General features: G+C 43.5%; 1 protein-coding gene and 1 pseudogene across 3 annotated transcripts in view; one reads left to right on the top strand and one right to left on the bottom strand.

Annotated features, from left to right (window-relative positions):
- The window catches only part of TEX37 (testis expressed 37), a 45,573-nt gene extending 29,411 nt beyond the window's left edge, over positions 1 to 16,162 (bottom strand). The window contains exons 1-3 of one of the 3 annotated variants that reach the window (XR_003967845.1): positions 16,076 to 16,162; positions 14,451 to 14,702; positions 14,051 to 14,089 (exon numbers count right to left, since the gene is read on the bottom strand). The gene's annotated coding sequence lies outside the window, so the exon portion shown is untranslated. Of the gene's footprint in view, positions 1 to 14,050; positions 14,090 to 14,450; positions 14,703 to 16,075 lie in introns of those variants that run through there. The other 2 variants (XR_003967846.1, XM_032592676.1) reach the window with 2 other exon arrangements.
- LOC115511399 lies at positions 7,049 to 7,166 on the top strand (annotated as a pseudogene).
- Positions 16,163 to 17,003: the final 841 nt, after the last annotated feature.

The raw sequence follows: 17,003 nt of genomic DNA, 5'->3' as shown, positions 1-17,003 counted from the left end.
TGTGGTTTTAATCTGCGTTTCCCTGATGATGAGTGGCGTTGAGCACTTTTTTCATGTGTCTGTTGGCCATCTACATGTCTTCTTTGGAAAAATGTCTACCACGTCCTCCAGCATCAGATTCTAAATTGAGAATGTAATGCCTACATTTCATATGCTTAAAAAGTATTTTGTGGGCTCCAAAATGAGTCATTAATTCAATCATTCCAAAACGTATAACTGAGTCCAAGATTTTCTATTATCGGCCCACTCTTGCTCTGTTAGGTAATATAAACCTCTCCCGGAAAAGAAATGCCGCGATACTAAACCACCTGCCTCCACTGATGGAGAAGCAAAGCAAGACCTGGCGTTTTGCATCAAGAGATAATTAAACAACTGGGTGGTTTCAGTTTGTGTCAAGAGTCACCCCTCTCCCTTTGATCTGTACTTCAGCTAAGGTGCATCAAGGATCTTAAGGGTCATGGGAGAAGAGGGGCAGGGCAAGGGAGAAATTTCAGTCCACCTTGAAGTGTGAAGTGTTTGCTTTTCCCCAGACATCCCGTCTCACTTCCTCTCTCCTGAAAATCTACCCTCTGTGTTCCTGAATGAACCTGCCCCGGAATTGTCAGCTGCTCTTCCCCAAAAACTTTTAGAGGCTCAAAATGAAGTCCATGCTTTCTGAAATGTGAAGTCTGTGTGCTCTGGGGCATGCTATGGGTTTTTTGGGAGGCTTCTCTGATTTTTTTGAAATGTGAGTTTCAGTTTTGTCACCAGAAACTAAATGCTAGGTCTCTGTACTATTGAAAAGAATCATCATAATAATTTTAATGGAAAGTCATGGCATCTTAACCCTTCAATTACAGCCCACTCCTTTGTCCCTTACTCCTTGAATATTATCACAAATTGAAGATCCTACAGATAAGAACAGTTATGCAAAAGAGGGCTTTTATCTGATTTGGGAGGCTGAGTGGAAAGGCTAATGACGAAGATCTCTAGTGATTTTTCTCCTCCTAAATCTCTCTTCTTATCTTTTCTTTTGTTTCCCTCTTATGGCTTCATACCATTCATTAGCAATGCAGTAAAATTTGGAATTCTCTTCGTGCATCTTTGTGCTAGCCCCTAAATGCAAGGCCCTGAGGCCCGTTAATTTCAAAGTGATTAGCCAGAGCAGAGATAAGCCACTGTGAAACCAGAGCCACTATTCCAGGAATCTTTTCCCTACCTTTCTTAATTTGGCTAAGCCCAAAGTTTTTATAAATCAGCCATCCTGGAAATGAGCAGAGGTATCGCTAGTATCCTTCAGAGTCACGGGCTTTCTAGAACTCCGAATAGTTGCCATTGTGATTTGAAGGTGACACTGATTAGCTACTCACTGTAGATGAAGCTAAGACATGGAGATATTGCTCTTTGATTTGTAGATGTGAGTTTTTTGGGAACCTGATAGTGTGATTGATACGTTCTCCTGCCCTGCCAACAGTGCAAGTCCGCTGCTCAAAGAGGGGAGGCATTTCTTTCTTCTTCTTTTTTTTTTCTCCAAGAATAGAAAGGACTGCTTGAATCCTGGTTTCAACCTTTTCTGGGCTGTGGGCTCGCAAGGGTTCCCAGACCTCTCTGGAAATTCAGCGGCTATTACTAGATGCCAGAGGTACTACTCGTGTCCAGGTTGGCTGTAGGGAGAAGTACAGTTGATGACTTATCATAGGGCTGTCTCCACACTGTTCCCTCTTTGGGAGAACAGCAGGGTTCCTCTCTGAAGGCAATTTGCTCCCCCAAGGCATCCTTCTGCCACTTACTTTATCCAGAAGCTAAAGGAAGTTTACCGAAGGGGCAATTTGATCATGTCCTTACAGCATGTAATCCTGTTACGTCTTTGCACATTAACCACATACTGGTTTTTTGTTTTTTTGTTTTTTAACCAGAAAGAAATTCGGCGCACCTGGGTGGCTCAGTCAGTCAAGCATCTGACTTCGGCTCAGATTGTGATCTTGCAGTTTGTGAGTTCCAGCCCCACATCAGGCTCTGTGGTGTCAGCACAGAGCCCACTTTGGCTCTTGTGTCTCCCTCTCTCTGCCCCTCCCTCGCTCATGCTCTCTCAAAAATAAATAAACATTTAAAAAAAGTCATTTTCTCTCCATGGCTTCCATTTATCTTCCAGACTTGGTCACTGTCCTTGTCCTCATGCAAATCCTCTGTCAGCTAGCGTCTGTCACTAATGGACACTTCGGAATTTCACGGCTTTTACAAGTTCTGACTCAGCGCATCGTCCTGTTTTGCTCACCCAGCCACCTGGAGAACTCGGTGGTTTTTAAGTGACCTTGTGCCTAGCACCGTGCAGACCACAGAAGAGGGGCTCAGTGCTGGCTAAGGAAATGCAGGACCAAATTCATTTTCACCTTAAAGCTTCTGGATAGCAAAGGGTTTCTATTGACAGATCCAGAAGTTGGGTGACATCAGGCTTAAGAGTGTTTCAAACTTTCTCCCACTTAAAAAGTAATTCTCAGAGATTCCATGTGCTCCCCTGACACTTTGACAGAAGCTCATTTTCTTATTTAAGAAATAGATCAGAACTGTGCGTAAAGAAAAAGCCCGAAAGGAAATCAGCAAAATGTGAACGACAGATGTATTAGATTGGTGGAACTATGTACTATTTCTTTTCTTTCAACATTTGAGTATTTCCTAAGTTTTCTATACTGTGTATGTGTTAGTTTATAACATTTCATTTAAAATTTTTTTTTTTTAATGTTTATTTATTTTTGAGAGAAAGAGACAGAGCAAGATCGGGGGAGGGACAGAGAGGAAGGGAGACATAGAATCCGAAGCAGGCTCCAGGCTCCGAGCTGTCAGCACAGAGCCTGACAAAGGGCTGGAAGTCACGAACCGCAAGATCATGACCTGAGCTGAAGTTGGACACTTAACCAACTGAACCACCCAGGTGCCCCTGTAATATTTCATTTTATAAACTTTATTTATTTATTTATTTATTTATTTATTTATTTATTTATATTTTAGAGCATGCACGAGAGCACGAGAGGGGGAGAGGGGGAGAGGGAGAGAGAGAGAATCTCAAGCAGGCTCCACACTCAGCATGGAGTCCAACGCAGGCTTTGATCCCACAATACCATGATCATGACCTGAGCTGAGATCAAGAGTTGGACGCTCAACCGACTGAGTCACCCAGGCACCCCTATAAACTTTATCTTAAAAGAAAACAGTTCAGGGGCACCCGGCTGACTGAGTTAGTAGAATGCATGACTCTTGATCTTGGGGTCGTGAATTCAAACCTCACATTGGGTGTAGAGCTTACTTAAGAAAAAAGAAAACAATAATAATGGAAGAAACAATTCACGGATCATCTGAACCGATATTTAAAACAGGCAAGCCTCTATTCTGCCTATATTCTCTTCCATAGTCTTTGTTATTTTATATTTTTATGAGAAGTATCCTAATATCAGGTATACATCCAAACCACCACCACAAGAAGTCCTTTACTATTGATTATTGGGCAGCTATATTATTTGTGAGACATAAGAAGTTATAGGAGGATGAAAAAGGGGCCGGGCATGGTTTTAGATGGCAGCTGGGGAGATGCCACAGAGAGGCCATATTTTAGGGATCCAGTTTGGAAATTCCAATATCCCTACTTCTCTTCCGGTGTTCGTTCCTGCATAGATTGAAACTGCCTAGATTATATTCGATGGCACATAAACACGTGCTGAAAGTAATACTTTGAGAAGATCTCTGCATTGGTGTCATTCGCATGAAATATGAGCGATCCCAGGCTGCAGAAATAACGCCAGGGAAAGAACAAAGTTGAGACAGGTAAGGGAAGCATTGCCAATCTGACTGTTGCCCTATTCCACATGACATTTTGTCTGTGTCTCCTTTTCCATCACTGCAAGTTGTCAAGGTATTTGTGGATAAACAGCCCCTCTCTCAGTGATCTGTCTTCTTGCACCACTCAGTTTGTGCACGGATCACTGCCCATCGTTGGTCAAACGGTCTAGAAACCTCAACACGCATTAAAACAATGACAACAAAAATCAAATGCAAATCTAATTGCTACACGATGCAAGATATTGTGTCTGTGTCTCTGCATGGTTCCCTGTGGGCCCTGGATGAGCTGAGGTCCCACGGTCAACCTGGAAGATCCTGGCTTCTTATGAATTTTAAACTTCTGACATCTAAGGCCCTTCTTGGTTGAGTCCCAATCCAACCTTTGCAACCTCATCTGCCACTTCCATCCACCCCCACAAAAATCCCCGTCAGAAATGCCCATTCTTCCTTTGGTGGCCGCCCAGCTCCTATGCCACCTTCCTCAGAAGCCTCTTCTGGTTTCCCCCAGATTTTTGCTGCATGGTCTGCTCATGTGCCTGACTCCTGCGCTGAAGAGTCTGAGACTCTGGTAGAGATTTCCTGGTATGGGAGATGCTAAATGATTTTTTTTTTTTTTTTTTTCTGCTAGAATATTAAATAAACACTTACTGAATTTATTTACATACATGGGTACTAGCACAAGGAAAAACATTTCTTTTAATCTTTAGTGCTCTGCATTCGCTGGTACTCTCTCCTCATACCTGTTACTCCTTCTTAGCACCTGATCTGGCAGGTGGGATTTCCCACCCATCCCAGCACCCAGGGAACCAATACTTTTTTTCCTTTATGGGCCCAGGTTATAATTTCTTCTCCTCATTTGACATCTGGCTTCCAAAGTTGGTTTGTTGTGATGTCATGGGCCCAGAAGGCGGCTGAAAATCAATTGACCAAGTGACAAATCTGCATAGTCAACTCTAGCTTTATAGTGAGTCTGAGAGGCAGAATTGTAGAAAAGGACTTGCTTGGGCTGGTCCCGAAAAATGGGCAAGAGCCATGATAGGGGAGAGGTGAGAAGGAACACTCCAGAGTGTGATTTTTCTCTACCACCACCACCACCAACAACAACAACAATCACGACGACAACAACAACAACAGAAAGTTTCAAAACAGATGACTGGCAAATGTAGGACACTTTTCCACGATATATATGCTCTTATTGTTGCAATTAAATAAATCACCAAAACCTTTCGTCTTCATTAAACTCAGATTTCATTTGAGTAGCTGCTTTCTTCTCTTTCATTTCTTGGTAACACAGGTTCTACTAAAGGATGGCGATCTAGCCCTGAAGAAGAAATCTGCCTCCCTAAAGGACTCAACTTATGTCACTGGAAATTGGCTTGACTTAAATGGTAATCGGCTCATGCTGTCTCACAGCTGGGAATGGGAAGGCAAACTCCAAAATATTTGTTTACTACTTTTGATAACCTAAAAAAAAAAAAAAAAAAAAAAAGAAAAGAAAAAGAAAAACAGATGATGGTACATCCAGTGAACCTGGCTGCTTTGCACACAGTGTTCCTCCAGCTGTGATCTGAGAACTTACTGCGCTGGCGGTGTTACCATGGTGATGGCAGAGCTGCACGGTTTGTGTCCTATGGTACAAGCTCCAGGACCAGACCCAGACCCTGATCATACTCTTTGGGAGTGGGACCCAGGAACCTAAATTTAAAAACCTGATGATTTTTGTATTGGTTTACATTTAAACACAAATGCAAGTGAATAAATCCATCATGAATGAAATGTAGCTCTTGAAAACATTTTTTTTTTTTTTATAGCACGTAAGGTCAGCACTTCTGCTCAATCTGTGTATACTGGTATTCCTTCTTTCAAGCAAAAGAGCTACTTTATTTTTTTTATTTATTTATTTATTTATTTATTTTTTATTTTTGAGAGAGACAGAGACAGACAGAGTGCAAGCGGGGGAGGAGCAGAGTGAGAGGGAGACACAGAATCGTAAGCAGGCTCCAGGCTCTGAGCTGTCAGCACAGAGCCCGATGCGAGGCTCGGACTCAAGAACCATGAGATCATGACCTGAGCTGAAGTCCGATGCTTAGGTGACTGAGCCACCCAGGCGCCCTGCAAAAGAGCTACTTTAAATGTCTGACATGTAAACACAAGAAAACCACCTAAACATCACAATTAAAAGCCAGAAACTATCAGATTGAATAAAAAGCAACTAGATGTTGCCTATAAGAAACGCATTTTAAATATAAATATACAATAAAATGAAAGTATGGAAAAACACATACCATGCTAACACTAAAAAAGAAAAAGTTGGTATGGTTGTATTAACATCAGACAATGAAGATTTCAGAATCCAGGGAAGAGACTCATTTTATAATGATGAAATGGTCAATTCATCAAGAAGGCAGGACAATCCTAAATGTTTATGCATCGAATATCAGAGCTTCAAACAAAAACAAAACCAAGAGAACTATAAGGAGAAATAGATGAATCTACAGCTGAAGTTGGAGATTTCAATGTGCCTCTATCAATATTTTAGAACAAGTAGAGTGAAAAATCAGTAAGAAGACTTGGTCAATGATCCATCACTTGACTGAATTGGCATTTTAGAACTCTCTATCCATCAATGGCAAAATATACATTCTTTTCAAATTCAAGTGTTCGTGGAACATTTGCCATGGTGGACTACGTTCTGGGCCATAAACAAGTTTCAATAAATTTAAAAGGATTAAAATCATACAAAGCATGTTCTCTGACCACAATAGAATTAAATTAGAAATAAAATCAAGTATCTCTGGAAAGTCTCCAAGTATTTGAAAACTAAGTAACATACTTTTAAATAACCCAAAAAGAAATATAAAGGGAAATTAAAAAGGGTCTTATGAACTGAATGAAAATGGAAAGGCAACATCAAAAATTTGTGTAATGCAGATAAAGTTCAGAGAGAAATTTATAACATTAAATAATTCTAGTAGAGGGGCGCATGGGTGGCTCAGTTGGTTAAACATCCAACTTCAGCTCAGGCTATAATATCACGGTTTGTGGGTTCGAGTCCTGCATCAGGCTCTGTACCCTAAGCTCAGAGCTTGGAGATTCTGTGTCTTCAGATTCCGTGTCTCCCTCTCTCTCTGCCCCTCCCCTGCTCAAGCTCTGTCTCTCCTCAAAAATAAACGTTTAAAAATTTTTTACAAATAATTCTATTAGAAATGGAGACAGGTCTCAAAAAAATTACAGAATAAAGACTATACTTTCAGGGATCATGTCTATAGTTTGTTACTAAAAAAGAGGATACCCAGCTGAATTTGAATTTCAGATAAAGAATGAAATGTTATTTACTATAGACATGTCCCATGAAATATTTGAGATATGCTTACGCTAAAAATTTATTTGAAATTAAAATTTAATTGAGCATCCCGTATTCCATCAAATAACCTGTCTGAGTCAATGACCTCAGCTTATATTGAAGAAACTAGAAGATGGTGCAAAACAAGAAATCAGTAAGTGTTTAAAACAGTAAAGGGCACCTGGGTGGCTCAGTCAGTTAAGGATTTGACTCTTGATTTCTGTTCGGGTCACGATCCCATGGTTCATGGGATGGAGCCCCACATTGGGCTCTGTGTTGAGTACAGAGCCTGTTTGGGACTCTCTCTCTTTCTGTCTCCCTCCCTCCCTCCCTCCCCTGCTCCTGGTCTCTCTGCCTCTTTCAAATGTAAGTAAATAAACAAACAAACAAACAAACAAAACCAGCAACAGTCGAAGTAGATGCTGGAAAAGAGAGGACTGAACAAACATCAGGTGTGAGACATAGAGAAGAGAGGTATAGACTCGAGAATTAGTGGTGACAGTGGATGGGAGACTCTGGACAGACCTGAGTAGAAAAGCCCAGTGGATGGCCCACCGTGTACTGAGTGGAACACGTTACCGTTCCATTGGGTTGACAATGGAAAGAACATGGAACTAATCGTGGCCTACCCAGTAACGAGCTTCGTGACAGGCATGTGAAGCCATATGAGCCCCAGATGTCACATGTGTCACAAGGGTTTGGAACACTGGATCTCAAGTCTCTTCTTCCTCTAACGATCTCTTGGCTACATAATTTATACCTTAAAATGAGTCCTGCTGGAGGATATGCCTACAAAATCTTTACAGTTTATGAAGTGCTTCCAGCACTGACCTCATTCACCCCTCGAGCACCATGAGAAGTGTGTGTGATTTCCCTTTTCCCTTTTACACCCAATGAAACTGCCCTCAGAGATGTTAAACAGTCTTGTTTAAAGTCGCACCAAGTCCAATGCCCTTTCAGCCACCTCAAAGCAAGAGGCAGAGAAGCCATGACCCCTTGTGGAGAAGGCTTTGGGCCCAGGGATAGACACAAAAGCTCTCTCGTGGAGTGAGCTGGGGTGAGGGGCACACTCTGGGTGTGCGAATGGCTCTTCATCTGCATCTTAGCAAGGACTTCCAGCTCCCACGTTTGGAAACACTTGTGAAAGTGGGCATGGTAGGCTGGAGAATGCCTTTTCAAGATGCCTGGTGTTCTAATCCCTGGGATTTGGGACTATGCTACTTTATATGGCAAAAGGGGCTTTGCGAGTGTGATTAAATTAAGGATCTCGTGATGGGAGATTATCCTGGATTATCAGGGCGGGTGCAATGGAATCACAAAGGTGCTTTTAAGAGGGAGGCTGGAGGGTCAGAGTCAGAAAAAGCAGCGAGGACAGAAGCAGAGGTTGGAGTGACATGTTTGAACACAGAGGGAAGGGACTACAAGCCTAGGAAAGCAGGTGACCGCTAGAAGCTGGGGAAGGCAAGGAAACAGATCCTCCTCTGAAAACTTCAGATTTCTGATCCCTGGCACTATACATTTTATATTGCTTTAAGTCACTAAGTTTGTAGTAACTTACTACAGCAGCAATAGGAAAATCATACAGTAGGGAAAGAGAACATTGATATATTCACAACATTTAAGGTTTTTAACTTTTATTTGTTTTAGAGAGAGAGCGTGCAAGCACGGGAGAGGGGCAGAAGGGGAGGGAGAGAGAATCTCCAGCAGTCTCCCAGCTCGGTGTGGAACCCAATGCAGGGCTTGATCCTACATCCCTGGGATCATGACCTGAGCCAAAATTGAGTGAGACGCTGAACCAGTGAGCCACCCAGGCATCCGACGTATTCATAAAATTTACTTTTTTTTTTTTAAAGTTTGTTTATTTGAGGCAGAGAAAGCGGGGAAGAGGCAGAGAGAGAGGAAGAGAGAGAGAGAATTCCAAGCAGACTCTGCACTGTCAGCACAGAGCCCGATGTGGTGTTCGACCTCACAAACCATGAGATCATGACCTGAGCCCAAATCGAGTCAGATGCTTAGCTGATTGAGCCACCCGAGCGCCCCTGGGAACTGGGATTTTAGAAGAATGGATCTGAGTTCAATTGGAGGTTGGTAAGAAGAGGTACAGTCAGTTAGTAAAATATAGCTGATGCTTATACAAAAATTTTGTGTAAAATGGAGTCTAGTAAACTGTCACGTGGAGCCCAACTCAGGGCTTGAACTCACAAACTAGGAGATCATCGCCTGAGCCAAGGGAGTTGGACACTTAACCAACTGAGTCACCCAGGCACCCCTATTCATAACATTTAAAGCCAAAGACGCTTTATTTTAATCATTTCCATACATTTAAAACAAAGCGAAATGTGAACACACACAAACACAGCTCTCTGTCCACCGCTTAACCCACATAGTCCATCTGTCCCGTAACAAAACGGTCCTAATTTTGCTGTGGTTAGCAGATGCTGGTTAACGCAAAGACACTGTTACCTTGTTCACTCCATGACCCCAAAGAAGTCGGGAACAAAGAAACTTAAGACCCCTTTGTACCCAGAACTGTGCTCAAGCAAACAAATGCTGGGGCTAACTTTTATTGATGCAAACTCATTTCAGGGTTCAAACGGAGCAAAATATATGGTTTAAAATTCATCTGGAGGTTTTGATCCTTACGTCTATGCTCTTCTGCTCCAGTCTCAGATTTGCCACCTTTTTCTCCGTAAACACACGTCAACTTCTCAGGTGCAGATTTTTGATTCGGAAAAACCACTCTTGGCTCTCTGAAAATAAGTACTGTGATATCGGAGGAGTTTACAAAAAGGCATATGGGAATAAAGCTTCTTTTTCTATTTTGAAAACTTGTTGAACATTTGTTTTAGCCCAGCTCTGGCTTCGAGAGTAATCTGTTCCATTGCCCTGAGCATGAGTATGGTGATCATTCCAGTAGGTGTTAACAGACAGTGACATCATCTGGAAGCAAGAAATGGCTCTCAGGTTACCATATAAATTGACTTAAGCTTTGGGAAGGATTACAGGGCAGACCTCAGCTAAGTGTGGAGATGCCATTACGGCTAAATCAAAGGTAACTGTGAGGTCTGGCAGGCACCTGTCAACAGGTAAGGGAAGGAGGAGCCCACGAAGGAGACTTGAGTCAGGATTACATTCTCCAAGCTTTATTTTTATTTCAGGTTAAAGGGTCAGACAGAAAAGCCATTCGCAGTGATCTTTATTTATGGTTCTCAGAGGCCTGGTTGGTGAAGTGTCCTGAAGAAGAAGGATGGCTCAGGTGGGACCCCAGTTTCCCAGCCTGGCTGATGACAGACTGAGGGCCTCATGCTTTGTGAAAGCCCAGTTTTTTATGAATGTGCGTTAATGTTTGCAGGCACAACATGGGAACCCATCCTATCTTTACCTCCTGTGCAGAGAGAGGTGGGTGTCCCCCCGCCCCCTGCCCTCTCGTCGGCCACCTGAACAGACCAGTTTCCACCACCTGTCGTTGGCCTTTGAAGGACAGGTAAGGAGATACAAGCATTCTTGGCCGGCAAGCTTGGGCAGGGGAGATTCCCACACACTTCTCTGATGTCCAAAACTCAGTCCAGTGTTTTGTTCAAGCTTTCTCTTGGGGCAAGAATAAGACTCCATTCTTTGGAGACGTGCAGTGTTTAAGGAAAATGACCGAGAACAGCAGAGAAGCAAGAGGAACCCTGCTTATGACCCCATCCTGTTCCACTGCGCCACTTCCCTCTTGTTCTTTAACATTCAACTTGGCTCTCTCTCCCTCCCCAATCCGACTTCATGGTCCTCTGCTGTTTCACTTCCAGCTGACACGGGGGTGGTGGAGAGAGAATGGCTAGCGTGGAGGGGGAAAAGAGAAGGTGAATGTCTATTTTGCCAGCTGAAGGCTGCAGGACCCTAGATGAGCTCCTCATCTTCTGGGGGCGGGACTCCTCCCTTGTGAGGCTGGACTGATAATGCCTGCCTCCAGTGCGGTGTGGTGGAAAATACTTGTTCTCCAGCTCATAGCCTGGCTGTCTCATGCTCATCCTTGAGAGAGGTCTGCCCTTGCTCATTCTATCCAAAGTAGCCCTCACTTCACCTCCCTCCTCCCCCAGCCGGAGCGAAGGGACCTCGTCAGTCTTATTCCATAGAAGCAGCTTGATGGATAGTTTCTGACTGATGCAGACTTAGCCAGCCTACAGGGATGGGTCACCCCAGACAGTTGGAGGGGCACAGCGTCACAGCCAGGTAATCCTTCCATGCCACATATTTTACTATGAAACAAGAAGCTGACTTAATTTTCAATTAATGACACCAAAGGGGTAGAGGTGAGGAAGGGCGATCTATTCTTACAGGAATAGGCCAAGTTTGGCAAAAATATGAGGAACAAAATACCATGAGGAACTATGTCTCAAGCATCCCATACTTTGCTCAAGAGATCAAGAGCTCCCGGGAGTAGGCGATAGCTTATTCTAGTCTCTCTACTCCTGCATCTGGCACTGTACCTGCATCCAGGGGGTGGCCAGCAGAATGATGGGTAGATATATGAATCAAAACGATTCTTAAATGTCTTGCAGGTGCAGATAAATAAAAGAAATATTCTCCTCTTTGTTGTCTCCACTGCAGGGAGAGCTTGAGCGCTTTCCCCATCACCTCATGTCTCAGCCACCTGAGAAGACTCGTTCCCACCACTCGTCATTGGCTTGAAGGACAGGTGGGTAGGTACAAGCATCCCTGACTGGCAAGCTTGGGTCTGAAGATTCTCCCATGCCCCCAGGCAGCTAAACTCTAGTAAAGGATTAACTAACCGATGTGTTAGCTAATAATAAAGTGTACCCATTCCAAAGGACATTTCCATTTAGTCTGATGATTCTTGAAGAGATGTTAGCATGCAAGCCACCAGTGATAATGGTCAAATGAGTAGATCAAATGAGTATGATGATAAAACCATCAAATTGGAACAGTGATTAGCCCTGAGAATCCAGTGGAAAGCATTTTCGTTGCCCCCCAAGAAACTCTGTATCCATCAGCAGTCACTCCCCATTCCCCCCATATAAATGGAGTCCTACAACATGTAGTCTCTGAGCATCATGCCTGCAACGTCATCCATGTTGCAGCAAGTAACAGTATTTCATTCCTTTTTACTGCCAGACAAGGTCCCTTGCATTGCTATACCACTTCTATTATCCATTCATCAGCTAATGGGTTCTTGTGTTGTTTCTCCTTTTTTTGTTATCCCTTTGAATTTTTTTTTTTCAAAAACATGGCTCTTTATGCGTTTACTTACTCATTTATTTTTGCTTCTGCTAAATTATTCTCTAGGAACATAAGTGGGATTCCAGGACAAGAGCTATGAAGATATTGCTAGGTATAGTCATAACATTTTCCAGTAGAAATGTACCAATTTATTTTTTTCCTTTTTTAGTTTAAATTTTGGTTCACACACAGTGCAGTATTGGTTTCAGGAGCAGGATTCAGTGATTCATCACTTACATACAACCCCCAGTGCTCATCACAAGTGCCCTCCTTAGTATCCATCACCCATCTAGCCCATCTCCCACCCACCTCCCTCCATCAACCCTCAGTTTGTTCTCTGTGGTTAAGAGTCTCTTGTGGCTTGTTTCCCTCTCTTCTCTCCCCCGCCCCCCAACTGCCCATATGTTCATCTGTTTTGTTTCTTCATTCTGCATATGAGTGAAATTATATGGTATTTGTCTCTCTCTAATTGACTTATTTCTCTCAGCATAATACATTCTCGCTCATCCACATCATATCCCTCTGAATTTTGAAGACACTTCCATGTATCTTCCCCTATTGACCAGTTATTACTGCAGTCTTATGGAATCCTGTGTGTGTGACTTCTAACTTTACTCTATCATCTTTCAGAATATTCTCTCCATTCCTAACGCTAAAATTCTGTGATAGTGTGCCCTGGCGGGTCATTTATTGTTCATATATATATATATATATATATATATATATATGGCACATCTTCTTTAGTCATTCATCTGTTGATGGACATTTGGGCTCTTTCCATACTTCAGCTATTGTCGATAGTGCTGCTATGAACATCAGGGTGCATGTGCCCCTTCGAATCAGCACTCCTGTATCCCTTGGATAAACACCTAGTAGTGCAATTGCTGGGTCATAGGGTAGTTCTATTTTTAACTTTTTGAGGAACCTCCATACTGTTCTCCAGAGTGGCTGCACCAGTTTGCATTCCCATCCATGAGTAACTTTGGACTCCCCAAAGCTTAACAACTAATAGCCTCTTGTAAAGTACTAATAGCCTACTGTTGATTACTACCAATAACCCAAATAGTCAATTACACATATTTTGTATGCTATCTGTATTATATGCTGTATTCTTATAATAAAGTAAGCTACAGAGAAGAAAATGTTATTAAGGAAATCATAAGAAAGAGAAAATACATTTTACAGCACTGTACTGTATTTACTGGGAAAATCCGCATGTAAGTGGATGTGTGTAGTTCAAACCCATGTCGTTCAAGGGGCAGCTGTACTCTTAATATATCTGCTTGGTAAGAGAGAACCGCTGGATAGCATGTTATTTTTTTTCCAGCAATGACATTTTCTCTTTCCAAGTAGTTATTTTTCCAACTCAATTAATAATTAGATTTGAATCCTGTAACCCTACTGCATCCCGTTGCTAGGATCTCGGGGCTCGAAACACAAACCGTGGCAAAGTCCTGCATTATTTACATTTCAGTTGTTTCTTCCTAAGCATTTTAAGACTTACTGTCTAGGATTAATCTTATTTATGCACTGGAATATAATACAAAGTAGTGACTTAACTGAGTAGAGCTTTTACATTTATTGAAAGTATGTATTTAGAAATCTGTTTTAAAATGCCAACCGAGAGGGGCGTCTGGCTGGCTCAGTCAGAAGAGCATGTGACTCTTGATTTTGGTGTCATAAGTTCAAGTCCCACGTTGGGTGTAAAGATTACTAAAAGATAATAATAAAAAATAAATAGATAAATAAAATGCAAACCTGGACTTATATGAACAGAAAAAATGGTTTCGATACTCCCCATTTTATATAAAATCTTTATGGCAAAGAGACGCTGGATTTATAGATGCAAGAGTGTAGGAATGGTCGAGAATATGCAATTTTCCCGCACCATCTGAACACGCCCATTCCTACAGAAAGCCCACAACCCGCCACAGAAGAGGCCATCATCAGATCAGCCATCCTGCCTATTCGTAGGTGGAAACAGCAGAACAAAGCAAGTTACAGCCGTCAGTGCCGTCATCAGTTACAGACTCCTTCAGGGGTAAGCTTGAGATTCGAAATAAACACAGCTTACCTTTCACAGCAGCAGATTTTTAAGAAGCTAAATGAACACACTTGCGGAGGTACGGCGTCGTCAGACCCTCTCACCGATTAATAACAAGACGCAACCAGCAAGCATTTACTCAGCAAGCGGTCAGAGTGTTAGACTCCACGTTGGAGCAGGGGACACAGCAGCCACAGCCCTTGCCCTCCGTGAACGTGCTGATCACGGAGAGAAGGGGTCCCCGCAGGCGATCACCGGTGCCACACGGGCTGGGATTCAGAGCTGGACGAGGAGCATTAAACAATTTTTAATTGTTTTTTTGCACACTGTGGACAGAGTGCAGCTGACCAGTCCGGTGTCCTGCTTGATTTACTTCTCTCGGAAGCGGGACTGATTCTAATCCTTACATGCTACTCACAGAACCAGTTTTGTTTCTGAGAAGTTTAAAAAAAACCTTTTCGGGCAGCTTTAATCTCTGAGCAGCGCTGTTGGCAGCTATTATTTCTTAGGGCTTACAGACAAGTCAGCTGTACAGGAGATTTATTTGAGTACCTAGCCCACCAAACCCAAATTGAGAGGGGAAAATTCCCTAAATTTAAAAATTTAGGGGCACCTGGGTGGCTCAGTCGGTTAAGCATCCGACTTCGGCTCAGGGCACGATCTCATGCATGGTTCGTGAGTTCAAGCCCTGCATCAGGCTGTCTGCTGTCAGCACAGAGCCCACTTTGGATCCTCTGTCCCCCACTCTCTGCCCTTCCCCCACTCGTTCTCCCTCTCCCTCTCTCTCTCAGGATAAACATATAAACTTTAAAAGTATATATTAAAAATAAAAGAAAATAATACATTTAAAATGATGCTTGTGAGGAGCACCCAGCTGGCTCAGTCAGTGGGACATGCAACTCTTGGTCTGGGGGTCGTGGGTTCGAGCCCCACAGTGGGTGTAGAGATTACTTAAAATTAAAATCTTAAAAAAAAAAAAAAGAATCTTGTGCAATATGGTAATTTCTATTCTGGCTCTCAGGACTTCTGAGGGAGTAAGTTGACCAATAAAGCGGGGCCAGGTGCAGTTCGAGGAGCCACCTTCTGTTCTCTGTATTTCTATAGGGCCTTTCTCTGAGGGCTCAAAGGTGCTGATGAATAATCAACCATACCAACACCAGAGGTGTCCTAACCTCCCAGAAGCCTGCGGCGCACATTTGCATAAGAGGCTAAGAGCCAGGCACAGATCATTTTGAAAATCCAACTCTCTCCCTTACTTGCAACCTCAGTGGTTGGGATGGAGGGCGGCAAAGCTAGCCGGTTCGCCTAAATAAAGGAGGTCGCACTCCACTTGTAGCTGTGAGCGGTGGGGCTCCTTCTAGTCCTAAGACTCAAAGAGCGGGGCTTTGGAGGCTGGAGGAAGAGCAGTGGTGAAGGGAAGGGAGGGGCGGGAGGTGGCTTGGAGGAAGCAGAAGTCAGCTGTTTTCAAGTGCGGATTACACACACACCCCAGGTGTTTGGAAACAAGCTCCCCAAAGCACTCAGCAGTCTGCATTCCTTCCCACAGCTCTCTAAGAAAAGTGTCTCTTCTGGCTTAGGAAGAGTCAGAAAAAAATTGCCACTCCAACCCCTCATCTTAATCCCTCGCCATTTGGGGAACAATAGAGAAAGCGCACCTGACAAAGGCCTTGGGCTCAGGCCAGGTTCCTCTGCGCAGTGTGAAGAGCATAGCGTCAGCTCCTGTTCCTTCAAGTCTGGAGGCGCGATCCAGCCAAGCCTCTGATCTGAGTTTCTTCTGGAAATGCGGAACGCTGCCACTGGAAAGACGGCTTTGGTGTGTAAATAAACCATCTGAGGCCGGTGCTTCTAGCCGTCGTCCTTCTGCTTTGCCCCACCACTTTCTCTAAACTTGGAATTACTTCTCTTTTTCAGATCTACCCCTCTTGCCACACAAGACTAGAAAACACAGTGACACCGAGACGCGTTTTCACAGGCTCGGAAGCAGGCACACTGCCTATTTTCAAGCAGCTGCAATTCGAATGCTCTGTCAGACGCGACTCAACGGAGAGAACAAAAGCGTCATCAGATGCATCAGGCTGAGGTTACCAGCCTTATTTTCAAATGGTTTTCCTCCAAGGACTCTCCGGAAATAATGTCAACAGTAAAAATGGACTGATTATCCAGGCAGTAAAATCTAGCACAGGTGTTCATAAGGGAAAGTTAGAATCACATTTTACTCTTGTAACAATTTTTGCAAGAGCCAACGGTGCCTGGATTACGCGATGGAACGGACTGAGGGTTGGAGGAGCTCCTGACCCACCCGCTCTGGCTCTTCTGTTCTCTCACCTCCTTGAAGCTGAAATCATCAGACGGGAGAAAACCTAAGCAGCAAGAAGGAAGATGGTCTATTGTGGAGTGCTTTCCTATTCCAAATGGAACAAATGCAAAGATTCTTCACTGGTCAAGAATAGGTAGATACAGGGGCGCCTGGGTGGCTCAGTCGGTTGAGCGACCGACTTCAGCTCAGGTCATGATCTCACAGCTCGTGAGTTCGAGCCCCGCGTCGGGCTCTGTGCTGACAGCTCGGAGCCTGGAGCCTGCTTC

The sequence above is a fragment of the Lynx canadensis genome, chromosome A3 (genome assembly GCF_007474595.2).
Source record: "Lynx canadensis isolate LIC74 chromosome A3, mLynCan4.pri.v2, whole genome shotgun sequence".
Classification (NCBI taxonomy): Eukaryota; Metazoa; Chordata; class Mammalia; order Carnivora; family Felidae; genus Lynx; species Lynx canadensis.
Note: the sequence above shows the minus strand (reverse complement) of the source record. Positions and strands in the feature narration are given on the sequence as shown.